We start from the raw sequence: 12,046 nt of genomic DNA on the forward strand, positions 1-12,046 counted from the left end.
CCCTGTTACAATTTTAAGTACTTTGATCAACCTAAATTTTGCTCTGGCAGTTTATAGGTTCATTTTCAAACAATACTAAATTAACCATTCAACATCAGGCTCTGTGGTCTGATGGTCTGATGCACTAAGTGTTAAGACATATCCCATGTTCCTCCAGATACAGTTTAGATATTTGTACCTTTTGCCAAATGAATTTACCATCAAATCTTTTAGAAACCCTATCTCTCTGGCACTCTTGAATTTAAAAAAAATTGTATATATTTTGTTTATAAAGAATGCTAAATGAAAGTAGATGAAGTACCTTAAATGTAACATTGATCTCATTATATGCAAGGAAGAAAATTTAGCACCAAATACATCTTTTACAGGAAAAATAACAATCCTTTTATAGCCTCTTATCTGTGTTATGCTAATATTCTATGTATTGATTGAACGATATTTTTACAAAATGAGAAAAAAAAAATTGTGGAGGAAAATGAATTGCTCAGTGTGGAGATTTGACTGGAGATTTGAATTATGTAGTGAAAGTTACGAATGATATTACATATACAAGTTAATTTGATTACATAGTCAATGTAAACATGAACCCATGACAGTTTACAGCTCAATCTAATCAATTTCAGAAAATAATTTATCTCTCTTTCATCACATTATATGACCTCCCTTATATATAATTCCTTCACAATTTATAATGCACAAATCAGTTATTACCCTGACCTCTCACTGCAGGGGAACAGTAGGGACTATCAAACTGTAATGTGAAGGTATTGTGATGCAGTTTAAGACATATTTTCTGCCTATTTTGGCACAAGAACAAAACCACTGTATTAACCAAGAAGTGTGGGGACAGACATAATAAAATTATGGAATACACACTTGGCTTCCCCATATGATGTCCAGGTGAGTCAGCATGTTGATGCTCAACTTATATAGAAATTTCCCTATGATAGATACTCAAGGATACGTAGATATTTTCCTATGATAGATACTCAAAGATATGTAGAAATTTTCCTATGATAGATACTCAAGGATACGTAGATATTTTCCTATGATAGATACTCAAAGATATGTAGAAATTTTCCTATGATAGATACTCAAAGATATATAGAAATTTCCCTATGATAGATACTCAAAGATATGTAGATATTTCCCTATGATAGATACTCAAAGATACGTAGATATTTTCCTATGATAGATACTCAAAGATATGTAGAAATTTTCCTATGATAGATACTCAAAGATATGTAGATATTTTTCTATGATAGATACTCAAAGATATGTAGAAATTTTCCTTGATAGATACTCAAAGATATGTAGATATTTTCCTATGATAGATACATCAAAGATATGTAGATATTTTCCTATGATAGATACTCAAAGATACGTAGATATTTTCCTATGATAGATACTCAAGGATACGTAGATATTTTCCTATGATAGATACTCAAAGATATGTAGAAATTTTCCTATGATAGATACTCAAAGATATATAGAAATTTCCCTATGATAGATACTCAAAGATATGTAGATATTTCCCTATGATAGATACTCAAAGATACGTAGATATTTTCCTATGATAGATACTCAAAGATATGTAGAAATTTTCCTATGATAGATACTCAAAGATATATAGAAATTTCCCTATGATAGATACTCAAGGATACGTAGATATTTTCCTATGATAGATACTCAAAGATACGTAGATATTTTCCTATGATAGATACTCAAAGATATGTAGATATTTTTCTATGATAGATACTCAAAGATATGTAGATATTTTCCTATATGAGAGATACTCAAAGATATGTAGATATTTCCCTATGATAGATACTCAAAGATACGTAGAAATTTTTCTATGATAGATACTCAAAGATACGTAGATATTTTTCTATGATAGATACTCAAAGATACGTAGATATTTTCCTATGATAGATACTCAAAAATACGTAGAAATTTTCCTATGATAGATACTCAAAGATATGTAGATATTTTTCTATGATAGATACTCAAGGATATGTAGATATTTTTCTATGATAGATACTCAAAAATATGTAGAAATTTTCCTATGATAGATACTCAAAGATACGTAGATATTTTCCTATGATAGATACTCAAAGATATGTAGATATTTTTTTCTATGATAGATACTCAAAGATATGTAGAATTTTCCTATGATAGATACTCAAAGATATGTAGATATTTTTCTATGATAGATACTCAAAAATATGTAGATTTCCTATGATAGATACTCAAGATACGTAGATATTTTTCCTATGATAGATACTCAAAGATACGTAGATATTTTCCTATGATAGATACTCAAAGATACGTAGATATTTTTCTATGATAGATACTCAAAGATACGTAGATATTTTCCTATGATAGATACTCAAAGATATGTAGATATTTCCCTATGATAGATACTCAAAGATACGTAGAAATTTTCCTATGATAGATACTCAAAGATACGTAGATATTTTTCTATGATAGATACTCAAGGATACGTAGATATTTTCCTATGATAGATACTCAAAGATATGTAGATATTTTCCTATGATAGATACTCAAAGATATGTAGATATTTCCCTATGATAGATACTCAAAGATACGTAGATATTTTCCTATGATAGATACTCAAAGATATGTAGATATTTTCCTATGATAGATACTCAAAGATACGTAGATATTTTCCTATGATAGATACTCAAAGATACGTAGATATTTTCCTATATGAGAGATACTCAAATATATGTAGATACTTCTCTGTGAGAGATACTTGAAGATATGTTGATACTTCCCTATGAGAGACACTCAAAGATACAAAGGTATTTCCCTATGAGAGATACTCAAAAGATACGCAAAGATAGGCAGATTCTTACCTATAAGATACTCATTTTCTCTGTGAGAGATACTCAAACATATATTATATACAAGCTATATAAATGCGTCATTAATTGACACAAATATAGTTGATTTGAGATTAAGCCAGTCTGGGGCTTTTATGGAATTTTTCTTTTTTCTTGCATGTTTTCAGAGTATTAATACTCTAGTTAGATGCTCAAGTCCATAAAACATTCCCAGATGGAAATAATGTTGCAATATGCATCATAAATTTCATATTTTATGCTTTATCAAAGAGCTAATCACTGTAACTGAAGTAGTAAATTTTCTATAAATGGAATTTTTGCAAAGTTGTTAAAGTGTATAACGCTATATATTTGCTGTCTGTTGATTGTAAAATTATTGTTTATATTGTGATTAAAATCATTACAGAATACCTAAAATGAAAAGAAATTTGTCAGTATATAATATTGAAATTGAGAAAGAGAGTGGGGTATGTGTGAATTACTAAGAATAGCAGTGTAATATTTTGTTTGGAAAATTTTGTTCTTACTTATTACCTACAATATTCGTGTTTATTACTTACATAGACTATTTATATGACAGAATCTTTCAAGAAACATCCCTAGGGTTATACATTGTAAAAACAACATCATTTTACTATTTTTAAATATTTATTAAATATTCTATACATTATAAGAGTTAAAGTCTGTCAGTGTTATAATGATATAATGTGACAAAATTAGGTAATTAACTAATTCAGATATTTTCTGTGCCACCTCACTTTTTCACTGAACTATTTGTGTGCTTTTTGTCTTCTGAAACTTGGACAACTTGTTTAATTAAAAAAAACAACAACAAAAAACCCCCCAAAAAACTATGGATTTATGACCATCAATATTGATTCAAATTATTAGAGTTAATAACTGCAACCTTGGATTTTACCAACATTTTGCCCCATTTAAACGAACTCATAAGTTTTCTTAGGCTTTTATAAAAGCTGAATATTTCATAACACCTTCTAAAATATTTCTTTGACAAAGTGGATTGCTAGTATAAAACCATCACCATAATGTGTAATGAAACATAACATTGCCATTAACTTTGATGAAATTAATTATGTCCCCTTTCAGATGAGGTCTTTGTAGCGCCTTACTTTTTCCTCTTATGGGTATCCTTTTTAATATTGCTTTGAAACCAGGAATACTTATGTTATGAGCATAGACCACTAGACCATCCGGTTGGCACTATAGGTAGAGCATTGGACTGTAAATGTCCGGGCAATCAGGGTCCGGTTCCAGGATGATGCATGTCACTTGGGTTGTTATTGATTATGAAATCTTTTCTACTGTCATTTGCACTGTACCTCTGCTCTGGTATGTACAGAAGTTGCAGTTCCTGGCGAAAGTGAAGGCAACTAGTACTGGTAAACTGCTTGACATCCTGCCTAGTAATGATGTGGTGGCTGAACTGTGCTCTAGTAAATTCAGTGTGGCTTTTATACTGCCGTGATCCAGAGTGAAAAACCTGACCACCACCACCACCACAAACATATTCCATCTTGCTATACACTGAGAATAGCGGAGCATGTCCTCCTAGTTACTGCTCCGTGGAGAGTTTTTAATTGCATCTTAAATCTTATGAATGAAAGTTATTGTAGCCAATAAACCAGAAAATAAAGTGCCAGAGTAATCACAAAAAAACAAATATTACACAGGAACAAAGACAAACTCTGTGAATTTCATGACAGACTTGACAAAACCAAATAAAGAAAAAGAGTCCTATTTTTTCTTCTATTGGATGAAATCAAGTGATTCTTTTTTTCCTCATTTTCTAAAGAATCTTATTTCGATTCTGGTGAAAATTGTATTTGGTCAAATATTTTGGCAGTTTGTTTAAATTGTCTGATTATCTGTAGTAACATATTTAGGAGATAAAGTGTAAAGTGGAGTAGGGAGTAGAGTATAGGACACCTGAGTAATTTGTAGATAAGATTCTCTTTTAGCTTCATGACTATCACATTTTTAGTGCCTTTAAATGGTAAAGACTCCAAGTAAGCAGTTTGACTGTTACATAAAAGTGCAATGTCATTTTAGGTCCTTTAATAATTACCATGTGACCTGAATGCAGACCAAGATCAGTAACACATCCATGTCATCTGATCATCGTCTGCACTGTACGCTATTCAGTCAGCAAATTTATTAAATTTTTTCCTTCAAAATGGTAATTTTTTTTTTTTATTGAAAGATGTTTTTTTATTGAAAGATGGACAAGACGATTTAAATATTTAGCCATAAAAGGGTTTTAAAGCGTGAAAAAAAAAACCAAACATTGACTTGGACCACATTATTTTCTTGGAAAAGACTGAATTGAGCATTTATTTTGTTCAGTAAACAGTAACTTAAGGATGGATCGATTATTCCAAATAAATAAAGTAAGATTTCTGACACATCATCATACATTAGGAAAATGTAATTCCTGTAACAGGCTAATGCTGTCAAAATATGTCAGTATTTCTGGATAATTAGGGCAGTGTTCTAGAAATATTTCATGCCTTTGTATAGCCAGCTTGTAACTTCATTTTCTGGTAACTAGATCTACAGTTTTGACAGCTTTGTCTGATGTTTGAATGCATCTGCATAATAAAAATTATAGCGATCCAATGACTGGTTTTGTTCAGAAAGTGAATATAACAATCCAATAACTGGTTTTGTACAGAAAATGAATTGTTACAATCCAATAACCGGTTTTGTCCTGGAAGTGAATAATTAACAATCCAATAACTGGTTTTTGTTCTGGAAGTGAATAATAACAATCCAATAACTGGTTTTGTCCTGGAAGTGAATAGTTTTTTTTAGGTTTTGTTCAGGAATTGAATTGCAACAATCCAATGAAATGTTTTTGTCCAGGAAATGAATTAAAAAAATTCATTGACATGTTTTTGTTCAGGAATTAAATTGTAACAACAATCCAATTACTGTTTTGTATACATATAGGAAGTGAATTATAACAATCCAATAACTGGTTTATACCATAAAGTGAGTTATATAACAGTTAAGTAGCTGATAGGAAGTAATGACTTGGCTCTGGAAGCCAATTTCAATCCAATACCTAGTTTAAAACAGGAAGTGAGTAAAGACAATTCAGTAACTGTTTTTTTTTTTCTCTCCAGAAATTGAATAATAACAGTCCAGTACATTGAATTTGTCATGGAAGCAGCTTTATAAATCAAGTAACTGCATAATTTTGTTCAGGAAGCAAATAATAACATTCCAGTGTCTAGCAATGTATATAAGCCAATAAAATGGTGTAGATAACTGGTTTAGTCCAACATTTCAAGTTTTATATGAAAAAACAAACAACAACAAAAAAATAATAAACCAAGCTGAATCACATACCAATTGTTTATTGGCCTTTTGCAGAAAGTACATCTGTTTGTTTTGTGTTACTTTTTTTTGTACAAAAAAAAAGACTGATGTATATTTTTGTTTGACATTTAATAAACATACATTGACTTAAAATTTAATATAAACATTCACATTATTCAGAATAACAATTGAAAATGGTTTATTCAAATTTATTTGAAGGTTTGAATCAAATCTTTTAAATGATTACAGTTAGGGAAAAAAAATGCTGTAGAGTTGTTGCTGTTGTTGCCAAGGGTTTGGCCACCCTATAAGGCACTGAGAGTACGGAACTGACCATACTTAAGAAAAAATCTTTATGTTGAGGTCATATTAATGATAGAGACTGTTTGAATAATAGAAAAGCCACATATTTTTTTTTGCCAATTTTATAAGATCCTGTTCATCACATAAAAAAAAAGATGAGAGAAAACAGAACATCCCTGTTATGATCTTATTTCATAATATTTTTATTGTCTGCGGTAAACATTGGTGTGCTCAGACTTCATTAAATCCTTTGATAAATTTTGTCATGATTTACCCTATTATCTCCGATAGATGACCAAATCAATAGAGAAGACACGGCAGTGGTATCATCCTGAAAGTTAGGAAATTTGATGGTTAAATAGATTGATTTTAGAGGCAATAGTGTTGTACCGTTTATACTGTTTATATCGTTTTTATGTTTATACGGAAAATAGCCTTGTTGTGCTAACAAACCTAGCTTAATATTGCCGCATAAAGTTATATTGTGGCATAAAAGGATTATTGTACTCGGTCTGATAAAAAAGCGTAAAATTTGTTCCATAAAAGTTGTCGGAGCTTAATCAACTGCGTGAAAGATTAGAAAACAGCTAGGATTTTAACATAAATTGCTATGGAAATTGTGAAATTTATATAAAATTTGTAGAATTATAATACAATGTTAAACTCTAACATAATTCGCTATGGAAATTGTGAAATTTATATAAATTTTTTTAGAATTATTTAATGTTATGACTTTCTGTTTAGAAGTGATTAATTTTCCAGTGATAAAAAAAGATTGTGATAAATTTATTGTGAAGTTTGAGATATAATTACATTTCTCTATCATTGGCTTTGTTTCTCATGGAGTAAAACTGTGGTATCATTCCATAAATTGTTTCTCAGAGAAAACAATACCCAAGTGGTATGTAGGAGTTAAAGAGTTTTAACAGTTTTTCTTTAGATGTGCGAAATAGATTTTATAAATATTATAGTCATGAAAGACAAGTATATATCCAGGCTAAATACATGTACATGTATAGCAGGATTTTGGAATGTGTTTAGTTTTCATGATTTGTAAGAGAAGGTAAAAGATTTGTCCTAACATTTTATTTTTCTTAAGAGACTATGATATTTTTTTCACTGAATTTTCTTAAGCAGGAACCTGCACTTATCATAAATGATAAAATGGTTTCACTGCTAGGATTAGAATTCTTATTTAAGCCTATGCTAATAAATAATATCTGCTTAAACACCTTGTATATAAAAAAATCTAGACTATGTTGAGTTTGATAGAAATACTTACATATATTTTGGAACAATTTTTGATCTATAGATATATGCAATGTAACTATACACTCTACAATGTCTGAGTGCATGATCAGTCTTATTTTGAAATGCCTTATATAGATTCAAATTTATTTCAAATAAAAATAATTTCATATACTCAATCTCTTAAGATCTAAGCTTTAAAAGTTACAAAAGAAACCATTGGTTTATCTGTATTTATCTGTACAGATGGTTTACCTGAAAAGGTGATTTTTTTCCCTGTACATATTGCTTATTTTTTTCTGTAAATTTTGTTTTCTATATGGATGGTTTATCAGTAAATATGTTTATCTGTGTGTAGATGGTTTATCTGTAAATAATTTTTTTCTGTACAGATGGTTTATCATCATTTAACATATTTTTCTGTTTAAAGGAACCTTATCAACCTGTGAATAATATTTGACTTTTAGAGATGGCTTAATATCAAAACATATCTGTATCAAATATTTGAATTGATGGTATATCAGTATAATGCATGTATTTGGTAATATTTTGTTCATATAGATGTATATTGATGATCACAAGTCTTCGCCATGTCACTTGGATTTATCTTTGTCACAAGACTTCTGCTCTGGTCAGGAAGTTTTTTATGTAAACACATTGATTAGATATACTGGAGTAATAGGAAAAAGTCTTATGGTCAAATTATTTCCAAATTTTCAACTGTTTTCATGCATTTCTTTAAAATTGAAATTTTAGTTCAAACTGCTCTGGAAATCTGATTTTGTTTCAACCATATCCAGAGTCAACTTATATGCAACTAAAGAAAACATTTATTCCCCTCCAGTTCTTCTTTCTCCCCCAATGCACAAGAGCAACTAAAGCAAACAACAAAAGACAAAAACAACAACAAAATTTAACAACAACAGAAAAAACAAAACACTAAACAACTTGATTCTATTAATATGATCACCAAACATGTTCATTCATAGTTTACAGTCCTATTCCATGATTAACATTGACCATCTGTTCATTAGTCTGTCTATGCAAAAGTCTGCCAATGGTTTAAATGTTTTATATTTCTAATAGCATTACAGAATCTCCATGAAAATAAATTTGAGCCGCGTCACGACAAAACCAACATAATGGGTTTGCGACCAGCATGGATCCAGACCAGCCTGTGCATCTGTGCAGTCTGATCAGGATCCATGCTGTTCGCTATCAGTTTCTTTACCTGTTATAGGGTCTGTTAACGCTGGTCTGGATCAATGCTGGTCGCAAACCAATTATGTTGGTTTTGTCGTGACGCTGCTCATTTGTAGGAATTATCTGCTCCAGACATAGTTCAACATCAACTATTTGCACTGTGGTCTGATTCCTGTTGATGGAAGTGCTATTCTTATTTAACCTGTCTGTTTTGAAGATACTGTTGAGCTTGATCACTGTGCTGTTGGTTTGCCAGTGCAAAAACTTTAATGTAGCCCATTACTCAAACATTTTTGGTTATCCATATGAAACTTGGAATACTTGGTAACCATGACAAAGTGCATTGGTTAGACAAGGGGCATAACTTTGAAAAGCTATATTTTTAGTGTAAATTGCTCCTTAATGTCTAAATTGGTTATTAATAGTGGTTGCCCTTAACAGACGAGTGTTAACACTCCGCATGTGGTGCTTAGTCTTTGATGCAGGTACAAGTTGAATGGATGTTATTGTAATTTAAATCACAGCTCTTGTCTTTATTACCAAGAGAGAAGAAGATTATTAAATTTTAAAGCATTGTAGCAATTTGTTTGATAAGTCAAAATGTCAAAATATCTGATGTCATTGTTGAAACATTCACCAAGTATTTCCAGGCAAAGTTACAAAGATCAAAAATAAAGGTCAGATGTCAAGGTTATTTAATTTTAACAATCTGAAATTATTTAGCCTTTACCTTTAACCTGCTGGAACTGAAAGTGTGTAGCCATTGCCAGCAGCAATACAAGAGCCAGGCCAGTACACAATCCAGCCAGGCTGTAATTGTCGAAAAAAGGGGATATAGAAATAGTCTGTCCATCGTTCCATCCGTCACACTTTCGTCATTTATCAAAGGAATTTGAAATAACTTGGCACAAATGTTTGTTATGATAAGATGATGTGTCATACGCAACAACCAGACCCCTACCTCCAGGGTCAAGGTTGCACTTGCTCATTCAAGGTCACCATTGTCTATTTGAGGGTATATGTCGTGTCCGGTCAATAACTTTCTTCTCTTTGAAGGGATTTTGTAAATACTTGCCACAATTTCACAACAATGAGACGATGTGTCAAGTGCGACAGTCGATCACCTACCTCCAAGGTCAAGGTCACACTTGGAGGTCAAAGATTAACATATTCTGTTATATGGTATATTTTGTGTCCGGTCCATAATTTTTTCATATATCAAAGAATTTTGAAAATACTTGGCACAAAAAGTCACTATAATAAGACGATGTGTCATGTGCATCACCTGCATCCCTACCTCCAAGGTCAAGGTCACACTTAGAGGTCAAAAATTAATATAGTCTGTTATAGGGTATATATTGTGTTGATCTAGATATTCTTCATAACTCAAGGGATTTTGAAATAACTTGGCACAAATAGTCACAATGATAAGATGATATGTCAAGTACAACATCTGCACCCCTACCTCCAAGATCAAGGTCACACTTAGAGGTCAAAGGTTAACAGACTCTGTTTTATGGTATATTTTGTGTCCCTTCCATAACTTCTTCATAGATCAAGGGATTTTGAAAATACTTGGCACAAATAGTCACAATGAAAAGATGATATGTCATGCATAACACTTGTGTCCCTACCTCTAAGGTCAAGGTCACACTAAAAGAGTTACTAAGTCTCTTATAGGGTATATTTTGTGTCCAGTCCATAACTTTTTCATAGATCAAGGGATTTTAAAAATACAATGCACAAATATTCACAATAATAAGACAATATGTCAGGTGCAAAACATGGGACCCTACATCCAAGGTCACACTTAAAGGTCAAAGATTAACATAGTCTGTTATAGGGTATTATTTTGTGTCCAATCTATAACTTCTTCATAGTTTAAGGGATTTTAAAAATACTTGGCACAAATAGTTACAATAATAAGACGATATGTCATGCACAACACCTGCACCCCTACCTCAAAGGTCAAGGTCACACTTAGAGGTCAAAACTTAACATTATAGATTTTTAAATTCTGTGTTTCATTTTATTTCTTTAATAAATTTATTGTTGCATTTGCAGATCTAGCATTGATCATAATTTTAGACTAAAAGTCCTGAGATCCATACCTCAATCTTTTGAAATAGCACAATTTTATGCTTGATATAAAACTTCCCTGAGGCGGGGGATGTTGGTAACTCTGTTACAAATTCTTGATTTAAATTTTCATCTTGATATCCAAAAAATTTATAATAGACATTTCCAAACAAGTTCATTAAAAAAATTTAGCAGGTCAAGGGTAAACTTAGTACCTAGTTATAAATAACTCCTTTAATAAACATACATGTAAATATAAAATGTCAAACTATAAAAGGTGGTATTGCACAATAGTACCAATTGTATAAAGGTTATACTGGGATGTAGACATACATTATACTTCACCTTCTCCAATTTTGTGCAGACCTCTCTTAAATTACATTTATTTTACTGAAAGAGACTTAAATTTTCTACATAAAATATTTTGTTGAGAAGTCAGCCCTGTTTAATATGCTATTTCTTTTTATTGTGATATTAGGTTGAAAAATATTATTTTACCAATAATAATATACTAATAATATTCCACATAAAGAAATTGTTGGGATTTTATTGTGACAAAGACATCAGATTAAATTGAACGCTAAAAAATAAATTAATAAAAATGCCATGCTGTATTTATTTCTGGAAATATAATAAAAATTTTACTCATATTTCTTCTTACTTTATTGTCATCAATTTAATATGGGTTTCAGTTAATTAATTTGTTTTCTGTCATAAATAAACAGCACCGGCAATCAAAAAAGCTATTTGAATGAAAAAGAAATCAATCAAAATGATTCATAACCCAGTCAAATATTATAGAACATTCATTATTAAATATTGAATGTTTTAATATTGCAGAGTATCATATTAAATGGTAAACATGGAATGGAAAAAAAATCGTGATAAAATTATAGAAGCATTGAGGTATGTCAATTACAGTACATGTCTTATGTGATGGGTCAGCTTTTTTTACCATATATCAGGACTTTATACTGTCTGGACACAGTGATACAATTTGTAAG

At 30.7% G+C, this 12,046-nt stretch overlaps 1 protein-coding gene across 3 annotated transcripts in view; it reads left to right on the plus strand.

The window, feature by feature from the left end:
* LOC132733523 (multiple C2 and transmembrane domain-containing protein 1-like) overlaps positions 1–12,046 on the plus strand; it is a 129,547-nt gene that overhangs the window by 39,072 nt on the left and 78,429 nt on the right. The window lies entirely within an intron of this gene.

The sequence above is a fragment of the Ruditapes philippinarum genome, unplaced genomic scaffold (assembly GCF_026571515.1).
Source record: "Ruditapes philippinarum isolate M1 unplaced genomic scaffold, ASM2657151v2 ctg1234_1_1_1_1, whole genome shotgun sequence".
Lineage (NCBI taxonomy): Eukaryota > Metazoa > Mollusca > Bivalvia > Venerida > Veneridae > Ruditapes > Ruditapes philippinarum.